This window comes from Elephantulus edwardii, unplaced genomic scaffold (genome assembly GCF_000299155.1).
Source record: "Elephantulus edwardii isolate Elephantulus edwardi_28Jun2011 unplaced genomic scaffold, EleEdw1.0 scaffold00145, whole genome shotgun sequence".
NCBI lineage: Eukaryota > Metazoa > Chordata > Mammalia > Macroscelidea > Macroscelididae > Elephantulus > Elephantulus edwardii.
In genome coordinates this window covers 562,213-579,355 of record NW_006399895.1, presented here as the reverse complement: position 1 = coordinate 579,355, position 17,143 = coordinate 562,213, and the positions used below count along the sequence as shown (strand labels likewise).

The 17,143-nt window shown below is 38.6% G+C and overlaps 2 pseudogenes across 1 annotated transcript in view; both read left to right on the top strand.

The window, feature by feature from the left end:
- The window catches only part of LOC102843031, a 36,911-nt pseudogene that overhangs the window by 578 nt on the left and 19,190 nt on the right, over nt 1-17,143 (top strand). Inside the window, exons 2-6 of the transcript XR_438942.1 lie at nt 1,301-1,318; nt 6,126-6,150; nt 8,341-8,376; nt 16,800-16,844; nt 16,955-16,996. The product of XR_438942.1 is annotated as a eukaryotic peptide chain release factor GTP-binding subunit ERF3A-like (transcript). The remainder of the gene's footprint in view (nt 1-1,300; nt 1,319-6,125; nt 6,151-8,340; nt 8,377-16,799; nt 16,845-16,954; nt 16,997-17,143) is intronic.
- On the top strand, nt 6,709-7,147 carry LOC102877299 (annotated as a pseudogene).

Below are 17,143 nucleotides of genomic sequence, written 5' to 3'. Positions count from 1 at the left end.
GCGAGCCGAGCTGGCTGGGTTGCGGCGGTGGGCGAGGTGGGGAAGGAGGCTACGAGCCAGGGAGATCTGGGTGGGCCGAGGGCGCACCCTGTCCCCTCGAGGGGCCTCAGTGACCCCCTGAAAAAGGATGGCGATGTGGGACAGCCTGGAGACCGCGGCCGGTTGGTGCCATGAGGCCCGGAGGTGAACAGATGGAAAGCTGGGAGTTGGTCAGGAGGGTGTTGAGAGATCTCAGGAGTTGGGGAGGACAAATGCTTGAGTTTCCCTTCCCCTTAGGCCTCGCTGAGTGAGCTTTTCCCTTGCTGCAATTTCTATTATTAAAACTGTAATTACGTTTTAAGTATCAATGGCACCGAACCGTCCTGAAGGACTCCCAAGATGCATTGCTGTCTTGTGATCGGGCAGAAACTGTTGGCTATCAATACAAAGATTTTTTTTTTCTTTACCCTTAGCATGTTTTAAACTTACAAAGTATCACAAAGTTAGGGTGCTTCATTTTACTAATGGGTGGTAGGAAAACTACCTAGGTCTATGTGTCCTTTTTATTAAGTGGAACTTAAGAGTAAAGGAGTTGTCCTTAGTGACACGTACAGAATTTTCATTGCTTTAAAATCGATTACCTTATTCAAGTTGTTCCATAACTATCTGTATTCACGTGTCACTAATCTAGCCTGTTCCTTCGGACACTGAGAGCATTTGTTAAAATTGACTGGTTGTCACGTGCCTTTTTGGCCATAGCTAACAAATATTTTCTTTGCATTGAAGTTAATTTGATCTTTTCAAAATCGCCTGTATTTAAGCGCTGCTTATGCACAAGTGTGCTTTCCAACACTAATTTTGAAAGCATGTCAAAAGCTTTCAAATTAATGATGCTTATTTGGGGGCGAACTATCAGTATTTTAAAAAGTGAAAGGCCTAATGCCCTTTAATTATTTAGCTGGGCATTAGAGGGCTGGATCAGAGAATTCCCTAGCTCTTTAAGTGAGGGTAAACTGTTGATTTTTCCCTTTAAAGTTCTGTCTTGTAGTTTGTATCTCTTAGGTGAATGAACTTCAGAAAAGTGCTTTAGAAGTTTAGTTTCTTTGGAAACTTGCTACAGTTTGCTCTCTAGAGGCATAAGGATAAGATTTGGAGACATTTTCGATACAAATGTGCACACATTTGAATTTGGTTGTTTCATTGCCACAGGGGTGTTTATTTTCTTTTTTTAAAATTTTTTTCTGTGTGTGTGTGTGTGTGTGTGTGTGTGTGTGTGTGTGTACGTACACCGTCAAATTGGATCTGACTGGTACAGGAGGAGATTGCCCCTCCTTCTCCGGCAGAACATCTGGTGGATTTGAACCTCATATCTCTGGGATTGCAGTGCAGCTTCTTGCCACTAGGCCACCAGAGCTCCCCTAATCTTATTTTCTTTTTTAACAAGAAAGCTTAGATTTTATTTCTTTGGAGCAATTTGGTTGGCTCCCTGTTTACTGACAGCTTCCTGAAAGGACCTTGTTTTCCTCCTATCTTAACCTTGCAAATTCCTTTCATCTTGTCATTTTCTTTCTTGACCCACTATTCTTATTCTGGAGTTGCCAGCATCGCTCTTGTTTTAGGACTTCATTTGCAGCCTATCTAGCCATCAGCCAGTTATTAAGGGACAACTATCTGTAACGCGGTGATCTGCCCTCTTATGGAGAAGGGCTGCGGTTTGGTTTTGTGTGTGTGTGTGTGTTTGTGTGTGTGTCCTGAAAGTTGCAGTTTTAATCTTAATCCTTTTTTCTTTGACTAGAAGTTGGAGATTTGGAAAATATATAGAGAAGTGATTGTCAGTGATAAAGCCCCTGTGTCATGGTTTACTTTTTTTTTTTTTTTAATATCAGAGACCTCTTTTGGAGTTAGTGGCTTTAGAAGCTGCTTCGGCAAAATGTTAATTTAAAATGTATGTTTTATAAAGGGATGTCTATTTGGAAAAGAATGGTTCTTTAAAATTGAAGCCCTGAGTTATGTGAGACTGTTGAATTACATGTCTTGGCTCATTCATACATCAAAGGACAGCGTGGAAGAAGGGGGGAGGAAAATTGGAAATGGCACCTAGATTGGAGTGGAGGGTGGTGGTGGATAAAGTTTGCAAGGATTCTCCCCCCCCTCCATGAGGGCATAATAGAATCCATGTTCTTGGTTATTCATAAGCCCTAGCTGACGTTTGTGGTATTAGAAACCAAGAAAGTTATTGAAGGAGCCTAAAAATCAAACCACTGAAATGACTTCTTAAATGTGCCCATCGAGGATGATGAACAACTCATTTCTCTTAAAAACTGGCTGGCTGATTTATGTTTTCTTTTTAAAATAGCATGAGCAACCAGTAGAGGAGTTTGCATACTGGCATGCCCCTTCATTGAACTGCCCTGATTATGCCTGTCTCCAGACATCTGAAGTCAGAACTTGAGGTTCAGTGTTGACCTTGGATCTTTTTGAAAATTTAAGACTTTAGGTTTCCCAAGAAATAACTACATAGCATCCATTTAGGTGTTAGTACAGTTCTGAGATATCGGACAAGGCTTTCTCTTTAGAATCTCAAAACTTTCAAATTCATTGCCATTGAGTCAAAATGGACTCCTGGTTGACCCTCTAGCAGGTTTTTGGGAGGTTATTAACCACACAGGAGAGAACTTCCCAATGCAAAGCTACTGGTGGATTTGAATTGCCACAGAAGTATACAGACTTCATCACTTAAGCTTCCTCTGTAAAACAGAGAGCCTAAAAGAACGATTAATATGGGATCAAAGTGACAACAGCAACTCAACCGGTTAGATAAGAAGCTTAGTGAGCAGTGAGTTTATGTCAGTGGGGATGACCAGTTTGGAACAGGAAGATGAGAATCATACATGTAGATAGACTGAACTGATACATGTGTTTTGCTGTGTATATTTTAAAGACCACTTAAAGGCAAGAAAATAGAATGGCTGGAATAAATGAAAATGTGAAAAATAAGGCTTAAAAAGAATATGTTCTTATCCAATAGAATGTACTTAGAAGAATTCATTTCTTTGCATTTTTGTTGAAACTATGTTTTCTGTAACAAGCCATTTTTAGTGGAAATATCTTTTTTTCTTTTAAGGTAGTGATACAGTTAGTGGGACATATGCCCTCAGGAGTATTTTGTGTTTAGTTTTGAAGAGGCACATTTTTCCAGATTCTGTTATAGATCCCTTCCCACCAGATGGCAGCATGCACTAAAAGTGGGTCCACATCTTCCCACTAAACCCCAGGGCAGAAAATGTGAGGCACAAAATTTTTCCTGTTCCGTAGACTTCAAAAGGTTAAGTTCCAGTTTAGACCTAGTTCAGTCTTACTTATGGTTAGATAAGAAACTAAGGCTTAGCTGTATTAGAAAAATAAGTTTTATTAGACTTTTAAATAGTTAGGACTTTAAAATTAATAGTGCAGTGTTTTTTCCTATATCCTATCCTCAGAGCCCCCTGAAAAACTCTATAAAATAAACATTCAGCTTTTGTGAATCTACAGCCAAGAAAATCCAGTGAAACTGTTGTGTTTTGTTGGGTACCACTGATTTGGATCCTACTGGCATAGGAGGAGATTGCCTCTCCTTCTCCAGTTGAGCATCTCCTGGATTCAAACTGTGTACCTTTGGGATTACAGTGCAGCTTCTTGCCACTAGGCTGCCAGAGCTCCCTTGAAATAGTTTTTGTGTAACACGAGTTATCCTGAATTGGAATTGACTTAATGGCAATAGGTTTGAGCTTTTGTTTTAATATTAATGTTCTTATGAAAATATGTTCTTGGTGTCATGTATCCTAGTAAACTAGAGTCTTTAGTTGAATTTTTAAAGGAGAGGGAAGTAAATTCAAGTGCCATAAAATCCACCATTTTAAAGTAAGTATACAGTTAAGTGTTTTTTAGCACATATTCACTTAAGTTAGACCACCATCACAATTTGATGGACACTGAATAATTTTTTTAAAAATTAAATTTTATATTGATTTGCTTACAAAGAATCACTATTTTTTTTTAATTTATTTTATTTCATTATTTTTTGTGTGTACAGTCAAATCAGATCTGACTGGTACTGGAGGGGATTGTTCCTCCTTCTCCAGCAGAGCATCTGGTGGATTCGAACCGTGTATCTCTGAGATTGCAGTTGCAGCTTCTTGCCACTAGGCCACCAGAGCTTGCCGTCTGACTATTCTTAAAACTGATCTTTTCAAGGTTACCCGGGTAGAGAATATCCATATTCAAACTCTTGATGGTTTTGTCCAGTGAACACTTTCACTTTTATGATTAAAGTTAATGCTATCTCTTGGAGACCAGATGATAGGAGAGGTTCCTAGAAGACTACACTTGATTTAGTAATTCTGAAAGAATAGTTTCTTCAGGCACTTATTGTGAGATCCGAATGGATAAAGGAAGAAGAGGACATAGGTGAAAGGTCCTTTATCACACCAAATTAGTCACTGCTTCTAGTTCTTTGCTTTCCTGTCTTGATTGAGGAATTAGATTTTACTTCTTTTTTTTTTAATTATTAAATTTTATTAGTTTTAATGAACATTTACAGGGATTTGGGGTTTTCATTCCTTCATTGCTGCACCATTCTCTCTACCCTCCTCCCCAGTTTGTTCTTCTTCCCCGCCATCCGAATGTCTGTTTCAATTGTCCAATTGCCACAGTGCTTGTCAAAGTCAGTTCTGATTAATCTCCTTTGGTCTAGATTTTACTTCTTGTTTCACGATATTACGTTTTTTTAAAATTATTTGAGCACTGAGTTCAGAGAACAAGTGAAAGTCATTTAGTGCTGGGTTGAGTAGTTATTTTAACCTAGATATTTTGATTGAGAAGAAAAATAGCCATTTTGGGGGGGGTACGTTTTATTCTGCACTTTTGGTATGGAGCTTACTACATTCTTTTATTTATTTTTCAGTTTTTCTGGAATTGTATTGCATGGAAAAATAGCTGCTACAATTTATCAGAGTGCATTAGGGAAATATTGTAGAGTTTAAACTTTTGTTTGGTGAGAGAGAACATCTTTGAGTCTAGAGTCATTGTCTTTCTGGTTGAGAAGAGATTTGATAACCTTTTGGCTGGGAGGAATATCAGATGCTTTTTTTGAGGTTTTCCTCAGCTAGGTATCACTCATTGCTCCTTGGAGGCAAAGATGGAGAAGCTTCAGCTCCCATATATTGAGCCCATTGTAAGTTGTATTGCCAACCCAAATCATGAACTTCAAATCTACCAGCTACTCTATGGGAGAAAGATGAGCATTCTCTTCCTGTGGGACTTACAGCCTCTGAAAACCCAATGGAGGGTCAACGATGAGTCGATTGCTACTCCACAACCACCTCAGATAGATGTACTAACAATTAATTAACAAACATTTATCTGCCTACAAAATGCAGGATTCTATGCTATAAGCTTGTAAAGTGGTAAGGAATCCAGTGAGGGAAATAGAGCAAATACCAATACACAGTTTACTCTAATGGAAGACACAATATAGTAAGAGAACCATAAGAAATGTGTAGAGGGCTTCTACACTTGAGAGGAGGGGGAGGCTTTGATTTGCTCATAGTTTCCCTACAGTACATTAGATTGTTACTCTAATCATAAAATTATAACTTTTTTTTTGCCAATTTTCATAGTAAGTTACTTTACTAAATTTCATAATGTGTTTTACTTTTCTTTAGTTGAGATATAATTTACATATCATAAAATCCACCTTGTCTTTGTTTGCTAGGCATTTGTTAGAGTTGTATTTTTCATTACTTGTTTTCTTTTTCATATAAAACAATAGTGAATTTGGTTGCTGTGATTCTGGCTAGTGCATCTACAAGGCATACTAATTTAGAATATTTTTGTTGGAAATAGACAAAACAGCAAACACCAATTCAACAGTTTACATAAACAATTAAGTGACATTGATAACATTCTTTGAGTTATGCAACCATTTTTACTCTCCTTTTTTGAGTTATTAATAACATAAAATCACTGACCCTGAAGTTTCCCATATGATCTATAAAATTGCTCTTGTCAGATTGGTCCTACATCCCGTCGTGTATGACTCATAGCAACTCTATCCTATCCTGTGCCATCCTTATCATCTCTGACATACTTGGAGCTTGTTGCTGTAGTCAGGTACAGCTGGTTGAGGCCATGGTCTCTTCAGTCACTTGCTGTGTATCCGAGAATTGGACAATGACTAAGGATGACAAAAGAAGAATCGAAGGCTTTGAGCTGTGATGTTTGAGAAGAGTACTGAATATCCTATAGGCTGCCAAAAGAACAAACAAATGTTTTGGAAAAGGTGGTATCCTTAGAGGCAAGGATAGCAAAATTTCATCTCACATACTCTGGCACGTATTTGTTCTGAGTTGGAACCACCCTCCAGTTGTTTTCAGGGGCTGTAAATCATTATATAGGAGGAGAATGCCTATCTTTCTCCCACAGACCAGTTGGTAGGTTTGAACCTTGTGCTTCATCGCATGGGAGGATATTATCCATCCTTCTGAGGAGCAGCTGGTATTGTTAGGAAGAAGGGCTGTTCCCAGGAAAAGGGACATCATGTTTAGTCCTATGTAAAAAATTCTTAGAAGAGTGTAATGTTCAAAAGTAAACTACTGTTTGTTTAAGGAGACTTCAGGAGGCAAACCAGCAGAAGTCAGCCAGCCAGCTGGCCAGCACAGTCCTCTGACATCTGCCAGACTCTGTAGAGTCATGAGCCTAACAGTGGAGTTACAGGAAGGAAAACCTTTCGGACAGTTGAAAGCCCAACAGGAAGAACAGCTGGAAGAAAACAAGCAATTCCTAGAGGATCCCAAATACAACAGTGATGAGGATCTGCCCTGCAAACTGGAAACCTTCAAGAAGAAATACATGGAATTCGACCTGAATGGAAATGGAGCTTTCAACATGTTGAAGCAAATGTTGGAAAAATTTGGGGTCCTCAAGACCCAACTGGAATTAAAGAAATTAATCCAGGAGGTGTCCAGTGGCTCTGGAGAGACATTCAGTTAGTTACCATGACTTCCACAGCATGATGCTAGGCAAGAGATCTGCCATCCTAAAGATGATCCTGATGTATGAAGAAAAAGCAAGAGAACAGGAGAAGCCAACTGGTCTCCCACCCAAGGAAGCTATCTCTGAGCTGCCCTGATTTGGAAAAGGTGGGATTGAAGAAACTACTAATGTGACGATACAAAATTGTGAGCCAGAGTCAAATTGTAAATTCAATAAATCACCCTCCTCCTCTAGGAGCTATCTTATCTATCTAGCTTTTCCTTTTTATTTTTACTTCATCTGCCAAGTAAATTGCAATTTATTAAAAGACTGATTCTGGAAGTCTAAAAAAAAATACTTCAGGGAATATTTTTGGTTTAAGGTTTAAAATTATTTCAGGACAACAGTTTTGGGGGTTCATACAGACTTCTAGGCTCCAGAAATCCTAAAAATCCACGAGATTTTAAAGTTCTGTTCTTTATTTCCTCCTTTTGATCAAGTTCTGCTATAAAATCTTTGATCAAAACATTGAGTAATGGTAGCAAGACACTATCCAGTTGTTCTGGTTTCCACACAGGAGGTTGTTCATAGAGACAATCAGCCTCATATTTCATTTCCTCTTCCTACTCTTGATTCTTCTCCTTCCTCTTTTGCTTCAAGTGAATGGAGACCAAGTAGGCCTTGAACTGAAATTATTTATTTATTTATTTACACATTTATCTTTTCAGAATGGTGTATATTAGTAAAATGCATCAGTGCACAGAAATGTTTTATTGAAGCCTCCAATTAGCTGCAGATCCGGGTAGTTCAGTGCATATAACCAAATCAATTCACTTTGAGTTGATGAGATTTATCCCGACTCCACAGTGCTGCAGTGTAGAACTGTGCTCCACAGAGTTTTTAGTGGCTAATTTATTGGGTTTTTTTGAAGTAGATTACCAGGCCTTTGTTTCAAGGTATCTCTTAGTGTGGTTAGCCTTCAGCTTCTTAGTTAACAGCCAGCTGTGTTATCTTTTTCATCCCCTAAGGACTCCTAGCAAGGAGAATCTTTCATTAGTCTAGTATAGGAGTGGTGATAACTTAATTCTCCACCACATTCCAGCTAGGTGAACTGTTATGCTGGGCAAGGTGGCGGATCAGAGAAAGAGAAGATACAACAGGATAGACTGACACAGTAACTGGGCATGTCAGAGATTGTGGGGATAACACTTGTTTGGATAAGGTTCAGATCTTTTGTTCCCAGATTTTCTATGAGTTAGAACAACATTGCTACTCTATAGTTTACATAACAACGTTGTTTCTCTATAGATAGTTCAGTCAGGTTCATATGTGACTGAACAAATAGAATAGGTTCTTAGAATGTGAGAGCTGGAAATGACCCTAGCAGTAATACAATCTCCTCATTTTCGGATCAAGAAGCTGAAGTCTAGAGTTGCTAAGTAAATGCCTAAGGTCACTCACAGAGTTAATGATATGGTTGGGTCTAGAATCCAAATCTGCCAACACTAGGTTAGTGCACTTTCTGCCACACCACGCTGTTCAAGAATGAGAATAAGGGCATACCTAGAGCTAATTAGCAGCACTCTGAGTGCTACAACCGGTGTGTTTTTCTAACCGACTGACTGTAGTTGCCTTTCTAAGGTTTCATTCAAAGATTTTTTTTTTCTTTCATTTTTTAGTTATGGGACTCACAGTTGATAAGATTATCACATCTTGGCATTTTGTGATATGAAGTATAGGTACTACTGCTCTTACAAATAAAATAGTAAAAGCTTAGAAAAGTTAATTTATCATGGTCACATTCATTAATAAACTGAAGAGCTAGGATTGGAATTAATTTCAAAGCTTATTGTTCTAGTAGTAACTATGGTACTACTTTGTGATTTGATCTTAAAAGATTTTTTGGTTAAGACACTTTTTTTTTTTTTGGTTAAGACACTTTTTAAAACCTGAGCCCATGAATTTGGTGTATACCACTCTCGTCTCAGTAGTGGCAAGTATTTTAAACAGCTACTTGTCTGTTACTGTTTGAGTTTGGTTTTTGTTTTGTTTTTTTTCTTACTATTTTCCAGTACTGACTGTGGGGAAAAAATACCTCAGCATGCAGTTGTGGTGAGACTATAGGATTGCTGTTAGTCAGAATCAGCTTGAATGGTCATAGGTTTGGTACTTTTTTTATTTATATGGTCTCTTGCATGTCAGAAGATTTTAGTTCCTTAGCCAATCTATACTTTAACATTTCTATACATCTCTTTTGAACCCTAAAGAAAGTGGAATTGGTGTGTAGAAAGTGGAATTGGTGTGTAGCGAAAAGCTAGGGATGGTGAGACAAATGAAGACTACAAAGAACCTATGTAAAAAACCTACTAAAGCTAATTCAGTAAAAATTTTTTTAAATTTTTATTATTTTTGTGTGAGTGTACCGTCAAATCAGACCTGACTGGTACAGGAAGAAATTGTCCCTCCTTCCCTGGCAGAGCATCTGGTGGATTCGAACTGTGCCCCTCTGGGATTGTAGTTTCAGGTCCTTAATTCAGTAAAACTTGATGCATCTACACAGAACAACATTCTATACCAACTGGTGAAGGCTATGTAATAAACATCATCATATTGTGGGAAACTGCCTACCTGCCTTCCTACATTCTGTAAGTCTTTAATCTGCTAGGGTATGTATTTGAGTACCTATAAATAGAAGAGAAAGGAGCTCTGATGGCCTAGTGCCAAGAAGTTGTGTTTCAATCCCAAAGGCATGTGGGTAAAATCCCACCAGCTGCTCTGCGGGAGGAAGACGGACAATCTCCTGTGTGGGTTACTGCCTCTGAAAACCTATTAGAGGGTCAGATATGGGTTGGTTCCAGCTCAGTGGCACACAACATAATTAGAAGAGAAATCACATCCTTTACTTCTGAGGAAGAATATATTACCAAAATCAAACATAATACCAGAGTTGATTCTGACTCAGAATCCTGTAGGGCAGAGTACAACTGCCCATAGGGTCTACAAGGCTTTAAAGCAGACTGCTTCATTCTGCTCCCCCTCCTTCCTTTTCTGCCTCCAGAGTAACTGGTGAGTTTGAACTGCTGACCTTTTATTTAGTTAGCACCCAAATGTTTCAACCACTATATTACTTGTGCTCTGTTTGTACTATACAGTTAAGGAGAATCAGTAAAGGTTTAAAATGTTCAATATAGTAAGCTACTAGCCATGTGTGGCTATTTCAGTAAAATAAAAAACAGTTCTTCAAGAATTATCACGACATTTCAAGGACTTTCTAGCCATCCCTCACTCTCATGCTCTTAAGGTGGAACTAACTATCCATTGGGTTTCCACAGCTATAAAATGACACTGGATGAGAATTCTCATCTTTCACCTATGGAACTTATGGTGAACTCAGATGACCAGGTGTGGCCTTTGGGTTATCAGAGCAACTCTTTATTGGTACTGTCCTATTATACAGCTCAGATATAGAACACTTTTATCAGTGCAGGGACTTGGGTAGTATTTACTACAGATATTTCTCATTTCTGTGCAATGTAAGATGTGAAAACACTGAAGGTTTGAATATCACTTGGATTGGCACAGGATAGAGCAGAATTTGGGGCTACTGTACATAGTAGGGTCGCTATGAGTCTCAGTTGACTCAACAGCATATAACAAGACTTAAGGAATATTAGTTAGGATGGTTATTTTAAAGTTTGTTTGCTGTTTAATGCATAAAATATTTAACAAACTCAGAATATATATTGAGTGTGCAACTTTAGCACTTTTCAAGAAATACCCAAACATTTGTATGTAAAACATGTAGCTTGAGTCTAAACACAGCCTCCATTACTTGCTCTTTCTATGGCCTTGACTAATTTGTGCCATACTGATGTAAAAAAAGCAAGGGTCACCTTTGGATAGTCATGCCTGATCTTTACTGACCTCACAATGGGGAGTTGTCCCTGTCAACAGCATCAATAACACAAAATGAATTCCCATGATGTCAGACATGTCCCCCATGGTCGCATGCCTCTTTTTACTCATCTCAGCACTAAATGTGCTGCTTTACTAGGTCCAAAATCCATTGTGATGGCTCACAGAACCATATTGTGGAAGTCGAAAGGTTATAATCCAGGTAAGTAACAAAATACAGTCAGGATGGCTTTTGAAATGTGTTTGCAGGCACCTCAGCCTGAGCCTAGAGGTTTTAGACCAGTGTTAGAAGTTCCTGCAAATGATAGCTCTCCACCCCAAGTTGTCCAGCAAACTTTGGCAAAGGCTCTTGGCTCCATTTCCGATGGTGTAGCAGGCCTCAGGTCCCATCTCATTCAGGTCTCTGGTTTAGCTATGGATGCTACTGCTATAGATGTAGCTGGAACAAGAATTTCTGGGCCAGAAGGACATGTTAACATTCTCTTCTTCACTGGCTGAGAAGATCTAATGGCTAACCAATCTCCTTGTGGATTGGTGAGACTAGCCAATCCGCTTGTGGATTGGTAGATAGTCAGTTTTTGGGGCCATATCATTGTCATCTCTGTTAAGTCTTAGCGCTGCTGCCTAATTGTCTTCTGATAAATTTATTTTACTTCTTCCAGTTGTTAATATATGCAGTATCATAGCCAGTTCATTAATATTCTTATAGTACTACAGTATTGGTTTCTATAAGTATGGAAAACTATAAACTATAATACTGCTTTCTCTTTTTATATTTGGATGTGGCCTAGTGGTGAAGAGCAGTGCTGCTATCCCAGAGACTCATGTTTTGCATCCACAGGTTGCTCTGCGGGAGAAAGATGCACATTCTCTTCCTATTAAACTGTCTTTGAAAATCTGCTGGAGGGTCTGACTCAACAGTACACAACATGTACTGGCATTCACTAGTACTCTGACATCTTTTCCATTAAAATAATTCTTTTTTTATGGCAATATTTTTAAAAATTTATTATTAATTTTAATGAAAATTTACAGAGACTTTGGATTTCCATTCATTCATTGTTGCACCTTTCTCTCCTCCCAACCCTTCCCCCTAGTACACCACCATCTTGGAAAAGTAAAAGAAAAATATTGTTTTACAAACCCTCCCCCAGGCCCACTCCACTATGCAGCCTTCGCTCTGGACTCTTGTCATGACAAAAATACCTAATCACATATCCCTTATAACAGTTTTCTCCCTCGTCTGTTTCAGTGCACTATACATTATTGAACCATCTTTCTCAGTCTTCCCCCAACCCTGATTGTCAATCCTGTTTTACAACACTGGCATCATGCAGTCTTTGTCCTTTTGTGACTGAGATACTTCACAGCATAATGTCCTCCAGGGTCACCCATTTTGAATAATATTGCATGAGTCCCTTGTTTTTCCAATGCAGCGTAGTATTCCATTGTGTGAATATACCACAGCTTCTCTATCCATTCATTTGTTGATGGGCACTTAGGTTGTTTCTACCTCCTTGCTATTGTGAACAAAGCCGCAGTAAACATGGGTGTGCATATATCTGCTTGGATGTCAGTTATGGTCTCTTTGGAGTCTATTCCCAGTAGTGGAATTGCTGGGTCAAATGGTATCCCTATTTGCAACTTTTTGAGAAAGCACCATACTGCCTTTCAGAGTGATTGCACCAATCATTCCTGTTTTGAATACTTATTAGAGGTCTATTTCCAAACACAGAGATCAGTAAGATTGAAAAATCTGAAACCACAATTCTGTTCCTCAGATTTTCTGATATTATTAGTAGCATGTGTGAATTGTTCAACCTTAGTAGTTGTCTAACCATGACATTGGGCTTATTAGAATTGTAAGCTTAGTCTTATTAATAATCATAAAACCTAGCTATCACATGCATTATGGAGAATAGCTGAGTAGAATCAACAAAATAAAAGTTGTTTGTATATGTGTGAGAACTGAATGTTGAGAAATTTAAAGAACATCTTGTTACATCTGATTTTCTTTGTTTATTAGTCCAAAAACATCAGCTCACAGATTTCCCCAGCCTTGCCACTGGAGTTATAATGAGATCAGTAGTCTGAATGTTTGACAGAATGTTTTTCCCCCTTATCTGTGGTTTTATTCTTGAACCTCTTAAAATCACTGTCATCATGTGTGTATTAAATACTTTCTTGATTTGGGTACTTGACACTATTTGCCTCTGTAAGATTTACAATTTTAAGACAAACATAAATGTGTAGGACATTCTGAAAAATAAAATTATGGCTTCAGGCTTTCAGTATGTTCAATATGCCATACTCTGGCATTCGTCCCCTGACAGGAGTGTAAGAGGAGGTTTAAGGAGTCTGAATGCTCAGGTGTTGTCTACTGTGTGGTTTTGAAAGGTGTAATTACAGTTGTTGTTTGGTGCTGTTGAATACAACTCATAGTGACCCTATGAACAACAGATCTGAGCCCTGTCCTATCCTGTGGCAACCTTACAATCTCTGGCACACTCTAGCCAACTGCTTTAGTCACTCTGTCAATCCACTTCTTTTGCCATTCCCCCATATTCCGAGGCATGATGTCCTTCTCCAAGAATAGCCTTTCTTAGCAGCATGCCCAAAGTTTATGAGATGAAACTTCACCATCCTTGCCTCCAAGGAGCACTTTGGCTGCACCTTCTCTAAGACATTGGTTGTCCTTTTGGCAGTCCATGGGATATTCATTATTCTTCCCTAACATCACAGTTGAAAGGCATCAGTTTCTTCTATCATCCTTATTCATTATCCAGCTCTCAGTAGCATAGAAAATGATTGAAAAGACCTTGGTCTAAATCAAGTACACCTTGGTCTTCAAACTAATAACATTACGCCTCAGTAGTTTGGAGAGGTCCCACTGTAGACTTTGCCAGTGCAATACATCTCCTTATTGCTGGTTCTAAGTATATTGATTATGGATCCCAGAAAGAGTCTTGACAGTTCCAGTCTTTTCTCTATCTCTTATGATGTCTCCTATAGGTCCAGTGATAAGAAGTTTTGTTTTTCCAATGTTGAAATGCAATCCATCTCGAAGGCTGCAGTGTTTAATCTTCTGCAGCATGTGCTTCAAGTCCTCCAAGCATTCAGCAGGAAAGGTTGTATCATCTGCATACTGAGGGTTACTGATGAGTTTTCCTCCAATCCTTATGCCACATTCTTCTTTACAGAGTCCAGCTTCTCGACAATGAGGGATACATACCTTATTAAATGATGCAGGAGCTCACCATACCAGCCATACCCATCTGTTTCCTACTTTAAAGTACTTGGTACATTCAACTTGTACATTGTCTTAGAGTACATGATTTTCAACAGAGCCTGGCTGTGTTAGAAAAGTTATTTGTGTACCCTGGAAAAGCCCATAGTTGCTTCTATGCCCATATGTTAGATGGTAATAACTATTTCATAGAAAATTGGGGGGGATTCTGTTACGATCTAGAAGGCTACACAAGGAGCCAGCTCTAGGAGAAGGCCTTCTCTGTCTCTCAGTTCTGGTGGAGGAAAATCCTTGTTTCTTTCTGCATCTCTAGGCCAGGTGTTCCTTGGAAAGCTCCATGTGTCCTGGCCTTCCGTAGTATCAGGGAACTTCCTCTTGTAAGGACTAGGGTCCCAAAGGATGCACTTTACTCCTAGCAGTTCATTCTTGGTGGTATGAGGTCACTCCCTCCCCTCTACCCGCCACCCCCAGAACTACTCTAGGAATGTGTGGCCAACTGCCTCCTTTGTCATGAGACTCAAACTGGTGGTGCCTGACCAAAGATTTTATAGAAGAATCTTGATCAAAGTGAGGGAGAGAATGCAGAACTGAATTTAAATTCTCATGGACCCTTGACTTTCTAGACCTGTAGAGGATGGAGGACCCCTTCAAACTGTTTTCCCTAAGATCTTTAAAATGTAAAACAAAACTAGTAAGAAAGGCTTACCCTGAGCATTATGTTCTTTTAATAACTATATGGTATCGAATTGACAACAGCATCCTAAAAGAATAGATAGAAAGAACCTTAGGTAGAAGTAAATTTATGTTAGAGAAGGAGGAACAATTCACAAAAGGAGGGACAATGGCTGTTGAATCCACTGTCACAAAATTGTATTCAGTGTCACAAAACTTACAAGTAGAATCGGTTGAACTGGTGCTTGTTTTGCTCTGTATATTCAGCAACAAAATGAATTTTAGAAAGGGGAAAAAATAGGGTTCTGTGGCCTAGAGTGAGAACATGAACTGTTTATTAACAGATGTGTACAAAGCATAACTGTGAGGAAGAGGATGGCTCAAAATGGGACAGGGTTCAGGTCCATTGTGGATAGTGTTGTTAGGAATCTTCCTCAATAGCCCCCAACAACATGTTGGGTGCCAGTGAGTTGGCTTTGACTCATTGTGATCCTGTGTACAACAGAAACAAGCACCACTAGATCTCGAGCTATTTTCAGTCACTCATGCTTCAAATCTATCACTGAAGCCACTGTGTCAGTTCATCTCACTGAGGGGGTCTCTTCTTTTTCAGTGCCCCTCTGCCAAGCATAATGTCTTTCTCCAGAGATTGCTCCCTCTTGATAACATGCCCAAAGCATAGGAGATGCAATCTTGCCATCCTTACTTCTAAGGCATATTCTAGCTGTGTACAAGAAGTACAAGACTTGTTTGTAGCTGTGGTGTATATTCAGTGTTTGCCAATACCACAAATTCAAAGGCATCAGTTATTAGTTGGCCTTCTTATTCATTGACCAACTTTTAAATGAGTAGAAGGCAACTGAAAATACCTTGGCTTGGGTTAGGTGTATATGCTGAGGTCCTCTGCAGCTTATTTATTTGCCCAGCATTGTGTGATTTTTTTTTATATCAGAGTTGTTTGATAAATTGTTTGACACCCCCACCCTGTTCTTTTCATGGCATTGATTGTGGATTCAATTTCAATGAAATTCTTAGGAATTTCAATCTTGGTTGTGAGAATTTTTGTTTTCTTCTTCTTTTTTTTTATTTTTATTATTTTTGTGTGAGTGGACCGTCAAATCAGACCTGACTGGTACAGGAGGAGATTGTCCCTCCTTCCCCGGCAGAGCATCTGATGGATTCGAACAGTGCGCCTCTGGGATTGTAGTTGCAGCTCCTTACCACTAGGCCATCAGAGCTCCCCTGATTTTTGTTTTCTTGATGTTGTAGTGTAATCTATGTGGAAGACTATCAGCTTTAAGCTCCATCATTAGTTATCACAGATAATTCATCAGTAACTATCACACTGACTTCATCAGTAACTATCACACTGACTTCATGCAAATGTTTGCTTCGTGATCTGAATATATTCAGGGATTTTTTTTTTAAATCTTTATTATTTTTTTGTGTGTACCGTCAAATCAGATCTGACTGGTACAGGAGATTAACCCTCCTCCAGCAGAGCATCTGGTGGATTCAAACTGTGTACCTCTGGGATTACAGTACAATTTCTTACCACTAGAGCTCCCTCATATATTCAGGGATCTTAATGATAACATGTTTATGGAATCTTAGAAAGGGCTGATACAGCTACTGAGAGAAAGTTTAGAGAAATAGATAATGCAAAATCTTGCAAATTTAATCTGTGTTGTGCTGCAGGTGACTTGTATGGTATCTATGAATGAAAGGTTTATGAAACCAGTTAAGAGAATAAGCATGGTTTCATAAATACATTTTAATCATTGGAAGCCTTAAAATTTATTGTAATTGGTGGGTTTGTAAAGTAGATTGAACAGAGACTTTTCGTTGGAAAACATATTAGTTGCCGGTGGTCTCAACTATTGAGCAACTCTTTGGCTTTCTGTGTTGTAAAAGATAAAGAAATGGTATATATTGGTATAAATTTTTAATAATAGAACTTTTTCTATTTAAACAGCACCTGTGGACCTTTCTCAAGAGGAACAGTCGTCATTGTGTGAAGGTAATTTTCTATAATATGAAAAAAAACCCTAACTATAATTGAGAAAACATTACTATAGTGTAGAAAGTGACATAGTGTTTTATAAATATATATCTCAATTTTTTGTCTAGGTTCAAATTCTGCTGTTAGCATGGAACTTTCAGAACCTATTGGTAAGAAAATTTCTGACCATATTAATACAGTAATATGAAACTCTTTCACTCCAGATTTACAGTGGAAATGTAAGTGTTTTGGTTATTATATTGCCTGTGTTTAAGTCTAATTAAGTGAGCCCTTGCTGTCAATACTTAGAAAGCAGC